Below are 21,450 nucleotides of genomic sequence, written 5' to 3'. Positions count from 1 at the left end.
ATGACTGCATTCATGTCTGTTTCTGTATTTATTTAGAATCATAGAATTCCTACAGCACAGAAGGAGGCCATTCAGCCTGTTGAGTCTGCACTGACTGTGACATTCTTATCCAGGCCTCCACCCCTTGTCTTATCTCTGTAACCCCATATTTGCCACGGCTGATCGATCTAACCTACACATCCTGGGACACTAAGGGGCAATTTAGCATGGCCAGTCCACCTAACCTGTACATGTTTGGATGGAGAAAACTGGAGCACCCGGAGGAAACCCAAGCAGATATGGGGAGAACATACAAGCAGTGACCCAAGACAGAATTCAACCTGAGTACCTTGTGCTGTGAAGCACCTGTGCTGACCACAGTGCTGTCCATTTGTGCCTCAATATTCGATCATAGTGGTTTTGTGCAGCTTAAGTTTATTAATCTAGTAGCCTTATTCCAGAGGATGCCCCCTTATATATACTTTGCTTGCTTCAGTTTCTCACAAAATCTTTTTTTATTCAACAGATACTGCTTTAACACATTTCATTCCTGCATCAAATGAAAAATTCAGCTGATAAAAATAGAACCACAGAAATATATGGCACATCAAGACTTTAAAATGATCAAAAGACCAGATCATTTTCTTCTGGTCCCAAAGTAGACTCTCCCTTTTGGCTGTTGCTAAGGATGTGGGACACTTGCTGTCACTTGGCATGCAGTCTTTGTGGTTACAACTAAATGTTTCTATTGTCTTGTCATGGTGGTGATTATATTCCTCCCCCATGACTATGTCTGATCTAATGTTTACTAGGTTACGGTGAGCACACACTTGCTTTTAAAAAAAAGGGCTGCATTCATTTTTGTGTTCAATACCACATTAAACATCAGACAAATGGTTTTGGATTACAGCAAAAAGAGAAAATGCTGGAAAATCTCAGCAGCTCTAATAGCAGTTGTGGAGGGAGTATAAAGCCAATATTTCGAGTCTGGATGACCCTTTGCCAGAGCAGAGAACAAAGAGAATCAGCAGAGATTTAGGTGGAGGTGGGTGAGGGTGGATTGCATATTCTTTTTCACCAGTTTCTTTCTTCTAGTAGACACACCTCCACCCTAATGGCATTCGTGTCCCTCAAATTGGGTAAACATACAGGTTTATTACAGAGCTTGCTTTGGTCAGTGCCTACCCTCCCTCCCCGGTACAGTGCATCAACACTTCAATTCTTGTCCTCAACCTTGGCTTAGGGGGTAGCCCTTTCACCACTCCCTCAGGTTGTGGGTTCAAGCCCCACTCTAAAGACTTGAACACAAATTGATGCTGATTCTGCTGGTGTAGTGCAGAGAGAATGTTGTATGTGATGTTAAACTGAGGCCCTGATCATTCCTTCAGTTCATGTAAATGATCCCATGCCACTCTTGAAGACAGTAAAAAGTCTGACAACACCAGGTTTTAGTCCAACCGATTTATTTGATACTAGACTCACAAGCTTTCGGGGTTAGCCCCTTCGTCAGGTGAATGGAGAGTTCTGGCCTCAGACAGAGCATATAAAGCACAGACAGTTTAGAGATTACTGATTAGAATGCGAATCCTTACACGGTTAGGTGTAAGGATTCGCATTCTAATCAGTAATCTCTAAATTGTCTGTGCTTTATATGCTCTGTCTGAGGCCAGAACACTCCATTCACCTGACGAAGGGGCTAATCCCAAAAGCTTGTGAGTCTATTATCAAATAAATCAGTTGGACTAAAACCTGGTGTTATCAGACTTTTTACTGTGTTTACGCCAGTCCAACGCCGGCATACCCACATTATGACTATCTTGAAGAGCAGGGTAGCTTTCCCCAATGTGCTGGACAATTTCTATCCTTCAACACTATTCAAAAACATTACCTGTTGTCTACCTAAGTTTTATACCAATTTTCCTATAATACAATAATGATCGCACTCCAAAATACTTCAGTGAATGAGAGGTGCTTTGTTTCACTGGGTCTGTTTTTTCACTCGCACTGTTTTGAAATTCTGAAGAATTGCATGGATTTTTAAAACTGACTAGAATTAATTACTTGGGCTTGGAGAGTGGTGGAAACCACAAGTATGTTTGACCTTGATTCTAACTCACTTAGTGGGTTATATGTTTCTGACCGTTGCAAGAACAATCAAAAGGTTGGCCACTTACTTCCTTCTGCGTCAGATTCAGGCCAAAATTTTCTGGCCCTTCATACCAGTAGGATTCTCTGGTCCTGCCGCAGTGAACAGAGGTTTAGCTGAGCGCCAAATTCCCTGGCCTTGCTTGCAGTAGTGGCAGGGCTTGAATGGCTGGAATTTTCCAGCCCATCTGTGTTTAAATCATGCACCAGCGATGTGAGCACAGAAATCTATGCTGACGTGCCCAGAACTCTATGGGAGGGGTCCTGTACACTGTGGATGGGGCATTACACTGGGGTCCCAACTGCTCTGGTGCATGTAGAAGATCCCATGACACTGCCACAGAAGGGCAGGGGAGTTGAACCTGATGCCAATATTTAATCCCTTAAACAATTTTTTTCAAATGGTCATTATTTCACTGTGAAACCTTTTGAACTTTGACTATACTTCAAAAATACTTCAGTGGCTGTAAAACATTTTAGAGTATCCTGAAGTCATGGGGACCCTATGTAAATAAAAGTATTTCTCACTTTCTGAGAAGCCTTTGCCACGTCAGTGTGGAAATGATGGGAATTGAAAAACATGCCTGCACAAGTTGAGTGTTTTATCTGTGATTTCAGGGATTTGAGAAATTTAAAAAAAACATTCAATAGAACATGAAAGAAAAAATGTCCTAGATGCTGATGACTCAAGTTGGACCTGGTCCAGAACTCCTGAAAGATTGAAGTAGTTTCTTGTTTTGGATCTGCGATTGATGTCAGCTCTTGAAACTGTTCTTGAGATTAAGTCTCAATCCAGACATCTATGAGGTGTTTTGTTTGATCTGTCAGAAGATGCACCTTCGATCTCGATTTGGAGTTTGAGATTTTCAAGATTTTTTTCTACTATGTATGTAAAAATGATATTATTTGAGGGTAGGGCCCAAACCTGCTGAAAACAATGGGTTTTGGATGGCGCACAATGTTGTTGTCAAATCAGGAAGAGAAGCTGTCCTGGGAATTGCAAATCACCTTGGGTTTCTGAATGGTTTCTGTAGTTTCATCATTGACCTCACATCCATAGCACTTCAGTCTCCATGATGTTCACATTCATTTTCCATAAAATCTTAAGCTACAATTGTCAGCTCGATGACACTTCAGCGATGTAATATTGTTAATGACTCTAATCAACCTCTCTGGCCCAAAAATGCCATTGTAAAAAGTCTGACAACACCATGTTAAAGTCCAACCGATTTATTTGATAGTACACTCACTAGCTTTTGGGTTAGCCCTTTCATCCATTCACCTGACGAAGAGGCTAACCCGAAAGCTAGTGAGTGTACTATCAAATCAGTTGGACTTAAACCTGGTGTTGTCAGACTTTTTACTGTGTTTACCCCAGTCCAACGCCAGCACATTCACACCAAAAATGCCAACCATAAGTGTGGAGTCTCATTCAGGAGATTATAACAATGTCAAATTTTCACTTACTCTGTCTTTCTCAATTCTATCCGTCTTTCACCTCTTTTTGTATCTGGTTCGACAATTTGCAAATTGTGCGGAGGGTGTGGAGAGTCTGCAGAAGGATCTGGATAGGCTGGGCGAATGGGCCAGGAAATGGCAAATGGAATTTAATGTTGGCAAGTGTGAGGTGGTCCACTTTGGTAGGAAGAATGGTAGGAAGGACTATTACTTACGTGGCGAAAAACTGCAGCAAACGACGGTGCAGAGGGACCTCGGGGTCCTTGTGCATGAGTCGCAAAAACCCAGCCTGCAGGTGCAGCAGGTGGTCAGGAAGGCGAATGGGATGCTGGCCTTCATAAGAACATAAGAACATAAGAAATAGGAGCAGGAGTAGGCCATCTAGCCCTTCGAGCCTGCCCCGCCATTCAATAAGATCATGGCTGATCTGTCGTGGCTCAGTTCCACCCTCCCGCCCTCTCCCCATAACCCTTAATCCCCTCTCTTATCAAGAACCCATCAACCCGCTTCTTAAAAATATTTAGCGAGGCAGCCTCCACCACTTCAACGGGCAGAGAATTCCAGAGATTCACCACCCTTTGAGTGAAGAAGTTCCTCCTCAACTCCGTTCTAAACCGCCTCCCCTTTATCTTGAGGCTGTGCCCCCTAGTCCTACTGTCTTTTTTGAGCGGGAAGAGTCTCTCCACCTCTATCCTATCCATCCCATTCATCATCTTATACGTCTCAATGAGATCTCCCCTCATTCTTCTAAACTCTAACGAGTACAAGCCTAGTTTATTCAGCCTCTCCTCATAGCTCAATCCCCTCAACTCTGGTATCAGCCTAGTAAACCTCCTCTGCACTCCCTCCAGGGCCAAAATATCCTTGCGCAGGTGTGGCGCCCAAAACTGCACACAGTACTCCAGCTGCGGCCTCACCAATGCCCTATACAGCTGCAGCAAGACCTCCCTACTTTTATATTCAATCCCCCTCGCTATGAAGGCCAGCATCCCATTCGCCTTCCTGACCACCTGCTGCACCTGCAAGCTGGGTTTTTGCGACTCATGCACAAGGACCCCGAGGTCCCTCTGCACCGTCGCCTGCTGCAGTTTTTCGCAGGGGGATTGAATATAAAAGTCGGGAGGTCTTGCTGCAGCTGTATAGGGCATTGGTGAGGCCGCAGCTGGAGTACTGTGTGCAGTTTTGGGCGCCGCACCTGCGCAAGGATATTTTGGCCTTGGAGGGAGTGCAGAGGAGGTTTACTAGGCTGATACCGGAGTTGAGGGGGTTGAGCTATGAGGAGAGGCTGAATAAACTAGGCTTGTACTCGTTAGAGTTTAGAAGAATGAGGGGAGATCTCATTGAGACGTATAAGATGATGAATGGGATGGATAGGATAGAGGTGGAGAGACTCTTCCCGCTCAAAAAAGACAGTAGGACTAGGGGGCACAGCCTCAAGATAAAGGGGGGGCGGTTTAGAACGGAGTTGAGGAGGAACTTCTTCACTCAACGGGTGGTGAATATCTGGAATTCTCTGCCCGTTGAAGTGGTGGAGGCTACCTCGCTAAATATTTTTAAGAAGCGGGTTGATGGGTTTTTGATAAGAGAGGGGATTAAGGGTTATGGGGAGAGGGCGGGAAAGTGGAACTGAGCCACGACAGATCAGCCATGATCTTATTGAATGGCGGGGCAGGCTCGAAGGGCCAGATGGCCTACTCCTGCTCCTATTTCTTATGTTCTTATGTTCTCAGTCACTCTGATTTTTTTTTCAGGCCTTTAAATCTCATTAGTTAAGGAACAAGACTTTTGGCCCTGTTGTTTATATGATGTGCTGTTGAACTCACTATAATGTTCATTATGGGCTTATGCTGCCCAAAGATTTAGAGGGCAAAGTATTTTTGAGCTGATGAGTTCAGGAAGCTGTCCAACTAACTGAGCATTCTGAGAGGCTCTACTGAAATATCAAGCCTTTATTGCTGATGTGATTTGGGTCTGCAGTTCAGCTGAGACTCAAGTTTGCAGTGATGACTGCACGATGATCGGTACCGTTCACGACAACTCAGTGAAGCAGCCTATGTCTAAATGCGGCAATATCCAGGCTTGGGCTGACCAGTGGCAAGTAACATTCACACCACACAAGTACCAGGCAACGACTATGTCCAACAAGAGAGGATCTAACCATCATGATGTGCAATGGCATCCTGGGGATGATAACATCCTGGAGGTTCACCATTGAATCTGAACTGATAAATACTCTGGCTACAAGAACAGGTCAGAGGCTGGGAATTCTGCAGCGAATCATTTGCCTCCTGGCTCCCCACTCCCCAAAGCCTGTCCACCACCTACCAGTTACAAGTCAGAAGTGTGATGGATTAGTCTCCACTTGCCAGATGAGTGCACTCCAACAACACTCCAGAAGCTCAACATCATCCAAACAAAGCAGCCCACTTGTTTATCACTCCTTCCACAAACATTCAATCCCTCCATCATTGAACCAGCATCAGCTTGAAATTCCCCTCCAAATGATTTACCATCCTGACTTGGAAATATATCGCCATTCCTTCACTCACTGGGTCAAAATCTTGGAATTCCTTCCTTAACTGCACCATGGGGGTACAGGCACTGCATGGACTGCAGCAGTTCAAGAAGTCAACTCATCAATTTTTCTCAAGAGCAACTAGGGGTGGGCAATAGATGTTGGCCAGCCAGCAATGGCCACATCCCCTAAATGAATGGAACAAAAAGTAGCACTTTAAATCTTTGAGTCATATGGTTATGAGTTCAAATCCTTCTCCAGGACTTAAGCCTAAGATCAAGGCTGACACTCCAATGCAATGCCAATGAGGAAGTGCTACACTGTTGGTGACCCCATCTTTTGGATGAGATGTGAAACCTTCTCTCGCAGATGGATGATTAAAAATCCTATGGCAGTATTCAAAGAAGATCAAAGAGAGTTAGTTACTCCTGATGTCCTGGTCAATATGTATCACTCAAAAAAAAATCACAGACAGAGATCTGGTTATTTAAAGTTTAATTGTTAGTGTCACATGTAGGCTTGTGTTAACACTGCAATGAAGTTACTGTGAAAATTCCCTATGGTCTTGATCATGTAGCTGTGCAATTTGCTGTATATAAATTGTCTGCTGATTCTTTTAAACTATAGTGGTAGCTGCACTTCCAAACTACTTCACAGGCTGTAAAGTGCTTGGAGGTGCTGTATAAATGCAAGGCTTTCTTTTATTTCTCATTGCCAATGAAAGAGTGTTACTGAGTTGCAGTCCACACCATGTGTGGAAAAGATCAGGGCAGTGAAAAGTGGAATATAGATGCACGTGTCATGTAGCGACTCCTCCAGTACTCCCTAATTCTACAAACTTTAAAAGTCCAATCTCGATGAACAATCAGTTTCCTGATTTACATTCCCCCGCCGCCCACACTTTTTATAGCATAAAAGATCATTTGGCCTATCAAGCCTGTGCTGACTCTTTTATAGAGATGTTGAATTAATGCCCTCCTTCCCCCCCCACTGCCCCATGCTTTCTCAGTCCTGTAACATTTGCTGTGTTGAATGTTTATCCAATTCCTTTTTGAAAGTTCCTTTTAGATCTGTTTCCATGCAGGTCATTTCAAATTGCATCGACTCACTGTACAGAAAAAATAAACTCTTCATTTCTCCTCCAATTCTTTTACCAGCCACCTTAAATTTGTGTCCTCTGGTTATCTATCCAACTGCCACAGGAAACCCAAGCTGGAATTCTCAGGAAGAGAAACACCTCCCTGATTATGGAAGGTGATTGACTACCGTCTATATGTAATTAATGTAATGGCTAAAAACATCTGTAGGATTCAGTTCACTTCATTGTAAGACTGAGATAAGCTTTTTAAAGCAGGGACCAGGTCAGCAAGATGAGGTTAGATGTGATGTGTTATTCCCTATGTTGCCACATTAATGTTTCCACAGAAACTCAGTTGTGCAATATATTGGGTAAGTATTGATGATTCACTACTGACTAGTCAATCATTCCAGATAAACAGCAATGCGCTCTGTACTCAGAATTTCCATGAATGTCAGAAAGGATGTTTCCAAAATGAACTCCAACTCTTATTTCTGTGCAACACCAGTGGGAGTAGTGGCCTAACAAGTCAGAATTATCACTTGCGTTGAAAAGATGCAATATGTTATCCAAATTAATGTTTACTGATGTTGTGCATGAACTTTGTTATACATCCATGCAGTTCCCTACTTCCTGTTTGATAGAAATATTTTTTCATGGTTTACAAACTATCCACTTGCTAAATGTACCATTCAGTGCAGGATTGTAAACATTAACCACAGGAATGCTGCAGTGATTAGTGTTGGAGCACCAACTGTTTACAATCTATATAAGGAAGAAACTGAATTGCAGTCAAATTTGCTGATGATTGAGAGTTGGAAAAGCAGACTGAAGAGGATGCAAAGGGATGTAAGTAAGTTCTGTGAAAGAGCGAAATATCAGCAGATGGAGTTATAATGTGGGAAAATGTGAATGTCACTTTGGCAGGAAAAACAGCAAAACAGAATATTTAAATGGAGACTACAGAATGTAGTAGCACAAAGTGATCTGGATGTCCATCAGTCACAAAACATTAGTATGCAAGTACAGCAAGTAATTAGAAAGCAAATACGATGTTCACCTTTATTGTAAGGCAAGTATGTAAGTAGGGAAGCTTTGCAATTGTACTGGGCATTGGTGAGAGCAGTATACCTGGAGCACTATGTGCAGCTTTGGTCTCCTTACCTAAGGAGAGAATATTTGCATTGGAAGTGGTTCAGAGAAGATTCACTCGACTGATTCTTGGGATGAGGGGATTGTCCTATGAGAAGAGGTTGACAGCTTAGGCCAGATTCGTTGGAGTTTGGAAGATTACAATGTGATCTTATTGAAATATATAAGATTCTGAGGAGGTTTGTCAGGGTGTGTGCTAAGTGGATGTCTCCTCTTATGGCAGAAGCTGGAGCCAGGGAGCATAGCTTTATAAAAAAAAAAGTGGTGGGATTTACCACACAATTTGCCACCTGTTTCACGGCAGCAGGAGGTAGCCTGCCATTAGCTGGTGGTAAAATCTTCTGATTGTCAATGAGCTTTCCCACTGAATGCATCCCTTACTACTAGGTGCACCCCCACCACGCATTTCCTTCAGTGTGACTGGAAGATTCTGCCAGTGTGAATGACCGGAAAGTTGCAGCCTAGGGGTCTGTCATTTAAGACAAAGCTGAGGAGGAATTTCTTCCCACAGAGGGTTGCTAGTCTTTGGAATTCTCTTCCACAGAAAACTCATTCATAGAAGAAAAAAGCAGGAGGAGGCCATTTGGCCCTTCGAGCCTGTTCTGGCATTCATCACCATCATGGCTGATTGTCCAACTCAATAGCCTAATCCTGTTTTCTGCCCATAATCTTTGATCCCATTTACCCCAAGTGCTAGATCTATCCACCTCTTGAATACATTCGAAGTTTTGGCATCAACTACTTCCTGTGGTAATGAATTCCACAGGCTCACCACTCTGAGTGAAGAAATGTCTCCTCATCTCCATTCTAAATGATCTAATCCAAATGTTCAGACTGTGACCCCCTGGTTCTGCACACTCCCACAATTGGGAACATCCTGTCTGCATCTATCCTGTCTGGTCCTGTTAACCTGGTCAACCGCTCTTCATACATCAGTTCTGTCATCCTTGGAATCAGCCTGGTTAACTTTAGGCTGAGACAGATTTTTGATTGATGAGGGGGTAAAGGGTTATGGGAGACAATTAGGAAAGTGGAGTTAAAGCCACAATCAGATCAGATCTTATTGAATAGTGGAAGAGATTCGAGGGGCTGTATGACCTACTGCTCATATTTCATTGGTTTATTACCCTGTGAACAGTGGCAGTGAAACATTTGTTACTTCTGGCAGTTGGAGGTTAATTTTATTTTATTCATGAGGCAATGATAGTGTTGTGCTATCCCTACCCTAAATACTTTGAATTTAACTGTGCAGGTAGTTTCTCTTCCTCAAGTGACTTGCTCATGACTTCAATGACTTTAACAAGGAATTTTCCAATGTTTGTTGTCATTTCCTCCAAATAGTTTCACATCCAATCTCTGCACTTGATCCTGTGTCTAGCTGCAGAGGAATTTAACCAGAGTCCAGCTCTTTTTATGTTTGTCATAACTCATCTGTGCTAACGTAAAGATTTATAAAAGCTGATGCAAACTCCCTGAAATGCTGACCGCTCAACAAGTAGGAAGGAAGTAACATTTCAACAGTCACAACTTCAGAACAATGAAGTACCATGGAAGAGTAGTCACTGGTGTGCACAAAAATTCCCACAAACAGCAATGAGACCATTTTTTTAAGTGATATTAATTGATTTGATTTATTATTATCACATGTATTAACATAGTGAAAAGTATTGTTTCTTGCGTGCTATACAGCCAAAGCATACCATTCATAGAGAAGGAAAGGAGAGAGTGCAGAATGTAGTGTTACAGGCATAGCTAGGGTGCAGAGAAAGATCAGTTTAATGCAAGGTAAGTCCATTGACAAGCCTGACAGCAGCAGGGAAGAAGCTGTTCTTGAGTCAGTTGGTACATTACCTCAGACTTTTGCGTCTTTTTCCTGACGGAAGAAGGTGGAAGAGAATGTGTGGGGTCATTAATTATGCTGGCTGCTTTAGAACATAGAACACTACAGCACAAACAGGCCCTTCGGCCCACAAGTTGCGCCGATCACATCAATACCTACCAATCCATAGACCTACCTATAACCCCCAATCCCATTAAATCCCATATACTCATCCAGAAGTCTTTTAAAAGACCCCAGCGAGTTCGCCTCCACCACCACTGACGGCAGCCGATTCCATTCACTCACCACCCCCGAGTGAAAAACTTACCCCTAACATCACCTCTGTACTTGCTTCCCTGCACCTTAAATCTGTGTCCTCTCGTAGCGACCATTTCAACCCGGGGAAATAGCCTCTGAGAATCCACCGTATCTATTCCTCTCAACACTTCATAAACCTCTATCAGGTCGCCTCTCAACCTTCGTCTCTCCAGGGAGAAGAGTCCCAGCTCCCTCAACCTATCTTCATAAGGCATGCCTCCCAATCCAGGCAACATCCTTGTAAATCTCCTCTGTACCCTTTCAATAGCTTCTACGTCCTTCCTATAGTGAGGCGACCAGAACTGCGCACACTACTCCAAGTGGGGCCTGACAAGGGACTTATAAAGTTGCAGCATTACCTCCTGACTCCTAAACTCAATCCCTTGATTAATGAAGGCCAGTACACCATACGCCTTCTTGACCACATCCTCCACCTGCGAGGCCGATTTAAGAGTCCTGTGGACCCGGACCCCAAGATCCTTCTGCTCTTCAACACTGCTAAGACTCCTGCCCTTGATAGTGTAATCGTTCATCCCATTGGTCCTGCCAAAATGGACCACTACACATTTATCTGCATTGAAGTCCATCTGCCACTTCTCCGCCCAGTCTTGTATCCTATTTATGTCCTGCTGCAACTTTTGACATCCTTCCAGACCATCCACAACACCACCGAACTTTGTGTCATCAGCGAACTTGCTAACCCATCCCTCCACTTCCTCATCTAGGTCATTTATGAAAATGACAAACAGCAAGGGTCCTAGAACAGATCCCTGGGGTACTCCACTGGTGACTGACCTCCATGCAGAAAAAGACCCATCCACAACCACTCCCTGCCTTCTGCAGGCAAGCCAGTTCTGGATCCACAAGGCCAAAGCCCCTTGGATCCCATGCCCTCTCACCTTCTCAAGAAGTCTTGCATGGGGGACCTTATCAAACGCCTTGCTGAAGTCCGTGTACACCACGTCCACTGCTCTTCCTTCATCAATGTGTTCAGTCACATTTTCGAAGAACTCAACTAGGCTCGTAAGGCATGACCTGCCCTTGACAAAACCATGCTGACTATTTCTGATCATGCTAAACCTCTCCAAATGCTCATAAATCTTGTCCCTCAGAAGCCCCTCCATCAGCTTACCAACCACTGAGGTCAGACTCACCGGTCGGTAATTTCCCGGGCTATCTCTGTTCCCTTTCTTGAAAATAGGAACCACATCCGCAATCCTGCAATCCTCCGGAACCTCTCCCGTCTCCATCGATGACGCAAAGATCATCGCCAGGGGCTCTGCAATCACCTCCCACAGTAACCTGGGGTACATCTCATCTGGTCCCGGCGACTTATCTATCTTGATAGAATTCAAAAGTTCTAACACATCCTCTTCCTTAATATCCACATGCTCAATCTTTTCCATCTGCTGCAAACCTGTAGCAAAATCTCCCAGATCAGTTTCCACCGTGAATACTGAGGCAAAGTACTCATTAAGCACCTCTGCCATTTCTTCTGGTTCCACACATACCTTTCCCCCTTCACCTTTTATAGGTCCTATCCCTTCTCTTCTCATCTTTTTACTTTTCACATATTTATAGAAGGCCTTGGGATTCTCCTTAATCTTACCCGCCAAGGCCTTCTCATGACCCTTTCTGGCTCTCCTAATTTCCCTTTTAAGCTCCTTTCTACAATCCTTATACTCCTCTAGATCCTTAACATCTCCTAGTTCCCTGAACCTTTTGTACACCTTCCTTTTCCTCCTGACTAGGTTCACCACAGCCTTCGTGCACCACGGTTCCCGCGACCTACCAAAACCTCCTTGTCTCATCGGAACGTTGTCGTGCAGAGCTCCAGACAAACATTCCTTGAATATCCACCACCTTCCTTCTGTACTTTTCCCCAAGAATGCCTCCTTCCGGTTTATTTGTCCAATTAACTTCCTGACGTCTTCGTATTTCCCCTTACTCCAGACAAACACCTTCCTAGCCTGTCTGATCCTATCTTTCCAATGCAGTTGTGAAGGAGATAGAATTATGATCACCATTCCCAAGATGCTCTCCTACCGAGAGATCCGTCACCTGTCCTGGTTCATTCGCCAGCACCAGGTCAAGTACAGCCTCTCCTCTTGTAGGCTTATCCACATACTGTGTCAGGAAACCTTCCTGAACACACCTAACAAACTCCTCCCCATCCAAACCCCTTACCCTTGGGATATTCCAGTCGATGTTTGGGAAATTGAAGACCCCCATCACGACAACTCTGTTATTACTACATCTCTCTAGAATCTGTTTCCCTATCTGCACCTCAACTTCCCTGTCACTATTGGGCGGCCTATAGAATACACCCAGCAAAGTTTTCGACCCTTTGCTGTTCCTAACTTCCACCCACAGAGACTCCGTAGATAGTCCCTCCACGGCATCCTCTTTCTCTGCAGCCATGACACTGTCCCTGATCAACAGTGCCACTCCACCACCTCTTTTGCCTCCCTCCCTGTCCTTCCTGAAGCATCTGAATCCTGGCACCTGAAGTACCCAGTCCTGTCCCTGAGACATCCAAGTCTCCGTAATGGCCACCGCATCACATTCCCAAGCAGCAATCCACGCCCTAAGCTCATCTACCTTATTTACTACACTACTGGCGTTGCTGAGATAGCGGGAAGTATAGACAGAGTCAGTGGATGGGAGATTGGTTTTTGTGATGGATTGGGCTACGTTCATGACCTTTTGCAGTTCCTTGCGGTCTTGTGCAAAGCAGGAGCTATTACCAAGCTGTGCTACAACCAGAAGGAATGGTTGTATAGTTAATGACATCAATGGGAGTGTCTGCTTATATGTGCCTGTACCTGAGTTGCTATTCATCCAAATTATCACACTATTAAGAACATAAGAAATAGGAGCAGGAGTAGGCCATCTAGCCCTTTGAGCCTGCCCTGCCATTCGATAAGATCATGGCTGATCTGAAGTGGCTCAGTTCCACTTTCCCGCCTTCTCCCCATAACCTTTAATCCCCTTGCCTACCAAAAACCTATCTACCCGTGTCTTAAATATATTTAGCGAGGCAGCCTCCACCACTTCAACGGGCAGAGAATTCCAGAGATTCACCACCCTTGAGTGAAGAAGTTCCTCCTCAACTCTGTTCTAAACTGGCCCCCCTTATCTTGAGGCTGTGCCCTCTAGTCCTATTTGTGCGAGTTTGTTGTACGTAAATTGACTCTCAGTTCCTACACTACAACAATAACTACATTTCAAAAGCTTATGATGAGCACTAAAATGCTTTGATCCATCTAGAGATGGTGAAAGGTGCCATAAGTTGTTTTTTTTGAGAATCAGGACACCTAGAAATGTCATCAGCGAACATCTATTTTAAAAACTTATTCAAATTGTCCCTGTCCATGTGAAGTTTAGATAGTGATATTGTTAGGTTGTTTCACAATGAAAAAAAGCCATTGCAGAAATCAAATGAGTTTAATCCATCCACAGATACATACATAGAAGCATGTGGAAGAACTACATGCTTCTACTTGGATCCATCATTCAAAATTAGCAGTTAACTTCCAGACATTGACACTCACTAGCCCGCTTCACCAGTCATTTGCCTCTGTCCTGTTTGTCATATGGAGCCATAACTCCCTCCAGTTTAATACTGGGGAAAGGGTATCTGGCATAGCAAATGTTGATGTGTGGCTGGAGAACAGTACCACCCACAGATATCACATATCAAGAGAGACAAGACAAAAGAAGAGCATGCAGAGACCTGTGTTGAAGTAAGCGGGGAATTAGCTAGGTTTGGTCAATACCTTGTACATATTTATGAGTTGTTAATAAACAGTTAATGTTCAACCAGACAAATCTCTGAACTACTTTTGTGAGGCCTACTGAGCGGAATATATGACACAGGATGGATACAGCCCTTGTACTCGCACTCTTAACTCTCCCTCTCTGACCATTTCCCAGGCTGATCCAAAATGTTTGTAAATTTTCAGGGTCTTTTGGACCCTGAGTCGAGCTTCTGACAACATATTCTCTCCAACATAAAGACTTTCTATATTTCTACCTCGGTAACATTGGTCATCTCTCTCCCTATCTCAAAAGATGCCTTTTGGCATCTCCAGATTTTACTGTTCCAATGCTCTCCTGACTGATGCCCCCCCCGATAATAGAACATAGAACATTACAGCACAGTACAGGCCCTTCGGTCCTCAATGTTGCACCGACCAGTGGAACCAATCTAATGACCCTCTAACCTAAACTATTCCAATCTTATCCATATGCCTATCCACTGACCATTTGAACGCCCTTAAAGTTGGCGAGTCCACAACTGCTTCAGGCAGGGCATTCCATGCCCTTACTACCCTCTGAGTAAAGAACCTACCTCTGACATCCATCCTATAATTACCACCCCTTAATTTAAAGCTATGTCCCGTTGTGTTAGCCATCACCATCTGAGGTAAAAGGCTCTCACTGTCCACCCTATCCAATCCTTTGATCATCTTGTATGCCTCAATTAGATCACCTCGTAACCACCTTCTTGCCAACGAAAATAACCAAGTCCCTCAGCCTTCCCTCATAAGACCTTCCCACCATACCAGGCAACATCCTGGTAAACCTCCTCTGCACCTTTTCCAATGCCTCCGCATCCTTCTTGTAATGCGGCGACCAGAACTGTACGCAATACTCCAAGTGCGGCCACACCAAAGTTTTGTACAGTTGTAACATGACCTCCTGGCTCCGAAATTCAATCCCTCTACCAATAAAAGCTAACACACCGTACACCTTCTTAACAACCTCATCAACCTGGGTGCCAACTTTCAGGGAGCTATGCACATGTACCCTGAGATCTCCCTGCTCGTCAACACTACTAAGAGTCCTTCCATTAGCCCTATATTCTGTACTCCTGTTATTCTTACCAAAGTGAATCACCTCACCTCACACAATATCAAGTGGATGTCCATAACATCAAGTAGATGTCGAAAGATTAGATAGGGAAAACTGTTCTTGTTGGCAGAAGATTTCAGAAACAGAGGACATCAATTTAAGATGATTGGTTAAACTAGCAACAAGCATATCAGGGATGCTTGATCAAGTCGGTTTCTCGGTAATGGTAACCCCCAAGATGTTAATGGTGTTGGCGGCGGCGGAGTCAGCAAGGGAAATGCTGTTGAATGTTAAGGGGAGGTGGTCATTGCCTGGCACTTGTGTAGTGCAAATAAAGAGTTGGCTGTTTAGAACTGAAATGAGTAAATTCTTTGCTGAAAGGCTTCTGTATCTTTGCGATTCTCTGTTCCATTGAGTTGTTGATGTTCAGTCATTGAGTAATTTCAAGACAAATATTGATAAGATTTTTGGTTATAGGGGAATCAGTGGGTACAGAGATAATGCAGGAACGTGATATTGAGGTGGAGGATCTCCATGATCTTACTGAATGGTGTGAGAGGCTTGAAGGGCCAAATGGCCTGTTTCTTTTGTTCTCGTGATATGGGTGCATCAGTATTACACACAGTTGGATTTCTGCAACTCTGAAATGATGCTGCATGTTTGTTCCAGTGTCCATCTCTTTTGGATTTGTATGGTACAGGATTTGATTGATAATTGGATTTCTATTTGGATACTTCATGTATCTCCAGATACAATATTGTGACAAATTCAACTTACTGTCACCCCACTATTAGCTCTACTCAGTTAATGAAACGTCTCTGATGGAGACCTGTTTATAGCAATAAAACAATAAACAATAAAATAACAAGTAAGTAACAATAAAATGTGATTTCCTGAGTAAACCAGCAAGTTTATTCAGTTTCGTCACTGACTCAGTGTCTAAGAAAATCTTGTTTGATTCTTACCCTCTGCGGTATTAATTGATCTGGTGCTGGTGTTGCAACGGGCTTCGGTGTCTTGGGTTAGGGAAGGGGGCAAAAATGAATGGGAGTTCCCACTCTTGATCATTATCCAACATGCAGCTAGGATGGTCCCTGATGGAGTTCCTGGCACATCAGGGCCAACCCCCTACCAACCACAACCTTTTCCAAAACTTGTCCAAATTCACTGTTGTCAATGGGTCACGTTAATTATTTATTGGAACTATGGAAGGAGTTCACTTAAATCTTTGCTGGGAGGGGAGGTGGGAGTAGTTGGTGAGACAATGGTGTAGCTTGCACTGCTTTCAATCCAACACACACACCTCCCATCAATAAAAACAACTTTTTTTAAAAAATTAGGTATGTGCTCTGATTGTGGATTGTTTGTTGTCTAACCGTTGCTATGTGTATTTGGAATTAATTTCTACCTGAAGCACTCCTAAGCACAGGTGTGTGCTCAGTGTTTTACAATAGCATGAGAATGAGCGCTGGGTACAAAATGTTTTGTTATCTCAGGCTCACAATTTTCTTATATAAAATACATAGCCAGAATTCTGCACTCCTTTCAGAATTGTACTGTTAGTTTATGAAGCATCACCTCCTTTTCTGCCACTTCTCCATTTATTTCTCAACCCTTAAGTCTGAGTGCTTAAGGTGAGGCACAATTACTTGTCCCACTCTTCAATATTTCTCACTATCATTTTGCAATCTCAGTTAATTGCCACACAAAAAAAATAAAAACCTATACATGAAAGGATAAGTCTGACTAACAGTGGCTGTCCCACTACACCAAAACCCGGCCCTTTAGTTCTCTTTGCATGTATTGATTTATGTCCATGTTAGTCCTTAGCCCTTCAACAAGAACTGTAATTCTAAGCCACACCTTACTTCACATTCTCCAGACTGTTGTAACTTAGCACCATCTGCACACAAAGCTCTGAGTGAAAGCCAATCACTTGTCCACAGGAAGATGAAAGAAACTATGGGAAGAAAACAGTTCTTTTCAATAGTTTTCTATCTTAACAGGATGGTTTTCACCTGTGTGGGAGGCAGTGGTAGCATTGACTCTCAATTCCAAGCCTTCACTTGCACTATGTTGCCAGGCTAGAGCAGCAAATTGTCCCTTTTGAGTATGACTGCTCTGCTATTTAAAATGGTTAAATTATGAGGAATGAGTAGGACCATAGAAAAGTTGCTGCTCAGAAGGAGACCATTTGGTTCACCTTGTCCGTGCCAGCCCGAGGATACTCTGCCCTTTCTAATCACATTTTCCTGCACCTGGGCTATAGCCTGTAGCTTACAGTGCAGATCCAAGTATTTTTAAAAAGAATTTTGGGTCTCTGCCTCCACCATCAACTCAGCAGTGAATTCCAGACACCAACCACCCTCTGCGTAAAAACGTTTTTCCTTCTGCCATGTATCTCAAATCTATGCCCCCTGATTCTAGAATTCTCCACCTAGGGAAACAATTTTATCCTGATCACTCCAGATTGTGTAGGCTTAACTTGTAATTGCTTGAGTATAGACGGTTAAGGGATGATCTAGTTGAGAAGATGATGCAAAACATCAATTGGATATAGAGTCCAGAATAAGGGAGTATCAGCTTAAAATTATAGCCCCTTAAGTAAGAATTAATTGCCCACTTAAGGACTTCAATTGGTCCATTGGTGGGTGGGCTGGGACAGGCTGGTAGGCAGGTGCTGGGCAGGCTACCTGCTTGACCCCCTCCACCCCATCCAAAATCCCTACCCCCAACCCAAACCCCCATCTCCACAACCTCACTCCAAACCCTCTAGTGAAGGGGCTTAAAATCCAACTCTATGAAAATAGCATACTTGCTGTTGACACTGCACTTCATAACCTTTAAAATACCTTGAAGTCGCTTTTTAAGAAACAGCAAATTCAACCTCATGGCTTCAGAAATCTCAGAGGGATTCTGGAAAGCCAACGCCAAAAGCTGCATCAAGTACTCCAAGAACCTGCGATGGCAGCAGATAAAGTCAAAACCCAAAGTTACCAGGAATAAATCCTGCATGTGCTTTGAGTTCCTATTCAATTAGAAACACCTGATTAAGATCAACATGTAAGTTTGGACGTGTAGCCAGCAACTGCTGCTAACCAGAACCTCAATCCAAGCTGAACAGGAATCCAAGAAGAGCATTCATTTGGAAACTTGCCTGGGCAATGATCAAGAGATACCTTAATTGTTTGTGCTGTCACATTCTTTGCACATTGAATGAGTCAGTAGCAGGAGTTTGGAACTACCTCAGAAAAGCAGTTTATGTTCGGTCCATTGTTAATTTTAAATCTGATATTGGTAGATTTTTATTACCCAAAGACATTAAGAGATGTGGTGCAGAGGTGGGTGTGTACAGTTAAGTCACAGGTTAGTCATGATAACATAAGAACATAAGAAATAGGAGCAGGAGTAGGCCAACTAGCCCTTCGAGCCTGCCCCGCCATTCAATAAGATCATGGCTGATCTGTCGTGGCTCAGTTCCACATTCCCGCCCTCTCCCCATAACCCTTAATCCCCTCTCTTATCAAAAACCCATCAACCCGCGTCTTAAAAATATTTAGCGAGATAGCCTCCACCACTTCAACAGGCAGAGAATTCCAGAGATTCACCACCCTTTGAGTGAAGAAGTTCCTCCTCAACTCTGTTCTAAACCGCCCCCCCCTTTATCTTGAGGCTATGCCCCCTGGTCCTGCTATCCTTTCTGAGCGGGAAGAGTCTCTCCACCTCTATCCTATCCATCCCATTCATCATCTTATACGTCTCAATGAGATCTCCCCTCATTCTTCTAAACTCTAACGAGTACAAGCCTAATTTATTCAGCCTCTCCTCATAGCTCAACCCCCTCAACTCCGGCATCAGCCTAGTAAACCTCCTCTGCACTCCCTCCAAGGCCAAAATATCCTTGTGTAAGTACGGCGCCCAAAACTGCACACAGTACTCCAGCTGCCTAATGAAACAGGCTTGAGAGGCTAAATGGACTACTGTTCCTATGGTATTTCATAGGTGATCATTGTCACAGTCACACTGTCCTTCTCCTCTCCACAATCTCTGTGCTTTTTTATCAAGACTACTGTTTTTTTTTCTTTCTTTGGTTGTTACTGGCAATCTAATCATTTGTTATCCATCCTTAATTGCCTTTGAACTGAATGGCTTGTTTGGCCATTTCAGAGGACAATTCAAAGTCACCCACGTTGCTGGGGTCTAGAGTCACTTATAGACCAGACCAGGTAAAGAATGGCAGATTTCCTTCCCTAAAGGAATTTGGTGAGCCAGCTGTGTTTTTACAAAAATTTGATGTCATTTCATGATTGCCATTACTGAAACGAGCTTTCTATTCCAGGGTTATTAATTTAATTTAAACTCCACCAGCTGGCATTGTGGGATTTGAACTCATGACCCTGGGGCATTAGTTTCTGGATTAGTAGACCAGTGAGACTAGGTCACCATCTTTCCCCTTGTGATCAATTCTCACACTGAACTTTCCCCTCCTAGGTTTCAAATAAACCAGCCTATACGTTCCTTCCAAGCATCCTCGTTGTGTTGTCAGTAAGGCTTGTCTCTAACTCCCACTTCAACTCTTTCTCTCCCAAAACCCTGAAACTGTGGATCTCCTTTATCCCCATGGTTTTCTGTCCATCCTATATCTGTGGGTCAAAAATGGCTCAATGCATAGCACTCTTGCCTCTGAACTAGATGGTGGGGATTCAAGTCTCACTTTAGAGACTGGAGCATGTGATCTAGTACTCCAGATGTAAACTGCACACACATGACTCAACACCCCACAGCAAAGTACAGGATGACAATATCCTTTCCAAATACAGGACTCCTATAGTACTGAGTTTTAACCCATTCCTTTGTCTTACATTATTTGGCTTTGCCATTTGCCCAATGCTTCAGATATTTGCTTTGAAGTTTCTCCCCTCAATGCCCCTTTGTGGAACAGTAATTATTCAAAGCACATTTGCAAATTACAGTAATATCAATTCCATATTTGCTTTTCTATGTTTTTATAGATATAGCTTTTGAGGCTAAAGTGTTCGGGTTGTGGGGGGAAAAGGTGCGATCAGGATAATGAATTTGATGATTGGTCATAATCAAAGTGAATGAAAGAGCAGGCTGAATGGCTTCTTTTTTCCTGCTATTTTTTATGTTTCTATAATATTTAATGGATCCATCTATCCTTTGATGTTTTGCTCATAGAATTATTATAAAACTGAGTTCCCCTTGCTCTGCTTTGCAATTAGTTTCCCTCTTATTGTCTGTAAGATCACTTGTCTCCACCCCACGTCAGCTTATCTGGTATTGGAACCTTCGACCAAAGTAAACATCCCCAGCCTGTCCCATTATTCCAGTCCAGGCAACATCCTTAGAAATCTCTTCTGCGCTCTCTTGTGTTCGGTTGTGTTTTTCATGTCATGTGGTGGACAGATCGGCACACAATTCTCCAGCTGTGCTGTAACAATTGTCTTATCTTCAGTGGTGGGGGGGAAACTACAGTTTACCTTGGAGTGAAGATCCACCTTGTAACTATTATCCAGTCACTCTGCTGGATGTTAACGAGTGTTCTGTTCATGTTCCAGATAGCCTCCTAGTGATCAGGACATTAGCTCATACACTCAGATCATCATTTATGTGACACATCTCAGGCTTGATCTGATGGCATGTACCCCAACAAAGGTTAGGAAGTAAAAACATGGTGAGAGAGAAGTGGTGAATGTTTAATTGAGAAAGTGTTTTTAATCAAAAGTCCATTAGAGCCTAAGAGGTGTGTTAGCTCAGTTGTTCGAATGGTTAGTGTGTGATTCAGAGTAACACCAACAGGGGAACATCATTTTCTGTTTCAACTGGGTACTCTTGGGACCTGTCCCCTCGGATCTGCCACTGAGAGTGGAAGGCAGAAGCAAACCATCAGAGAGTCACTGAATTGTAACAGTACAAAAGGAGGCCATTTGGCCCATCGTGTCTGCACCATCTCGCCAAATGAGCATCATGACTAAGTGCCATTCCCCTGCCTTTTCCCCATACCCCTGCACATTGTTTCCATTCAAATAATCATCTAATGCCCTCTTGAATGCCTTGATTGAATCTGCCTCTACCATGCTTTCAGGCAGTGCATTCCAGATCTGAACT

The sequence above is a fragment of the Carcharhinus amblyrhynchos genome, chromosome 16 (assembly GCF_965287045.1).
Source record: "Carcharhinus amblyrhynchos chromosome 16, sCarAmb.v2.hapA, whole genome shotgun sequence".
NCBI lineage: Eukaryota > Metazoa > Chordata > Chondrichthyes > Carcharhiniformes > Carcharhinidae > Carcharhinus > Carcharhinus amblyrhynchos.
Note: the sequence above shows the minus strand (reverse complement) of the source record.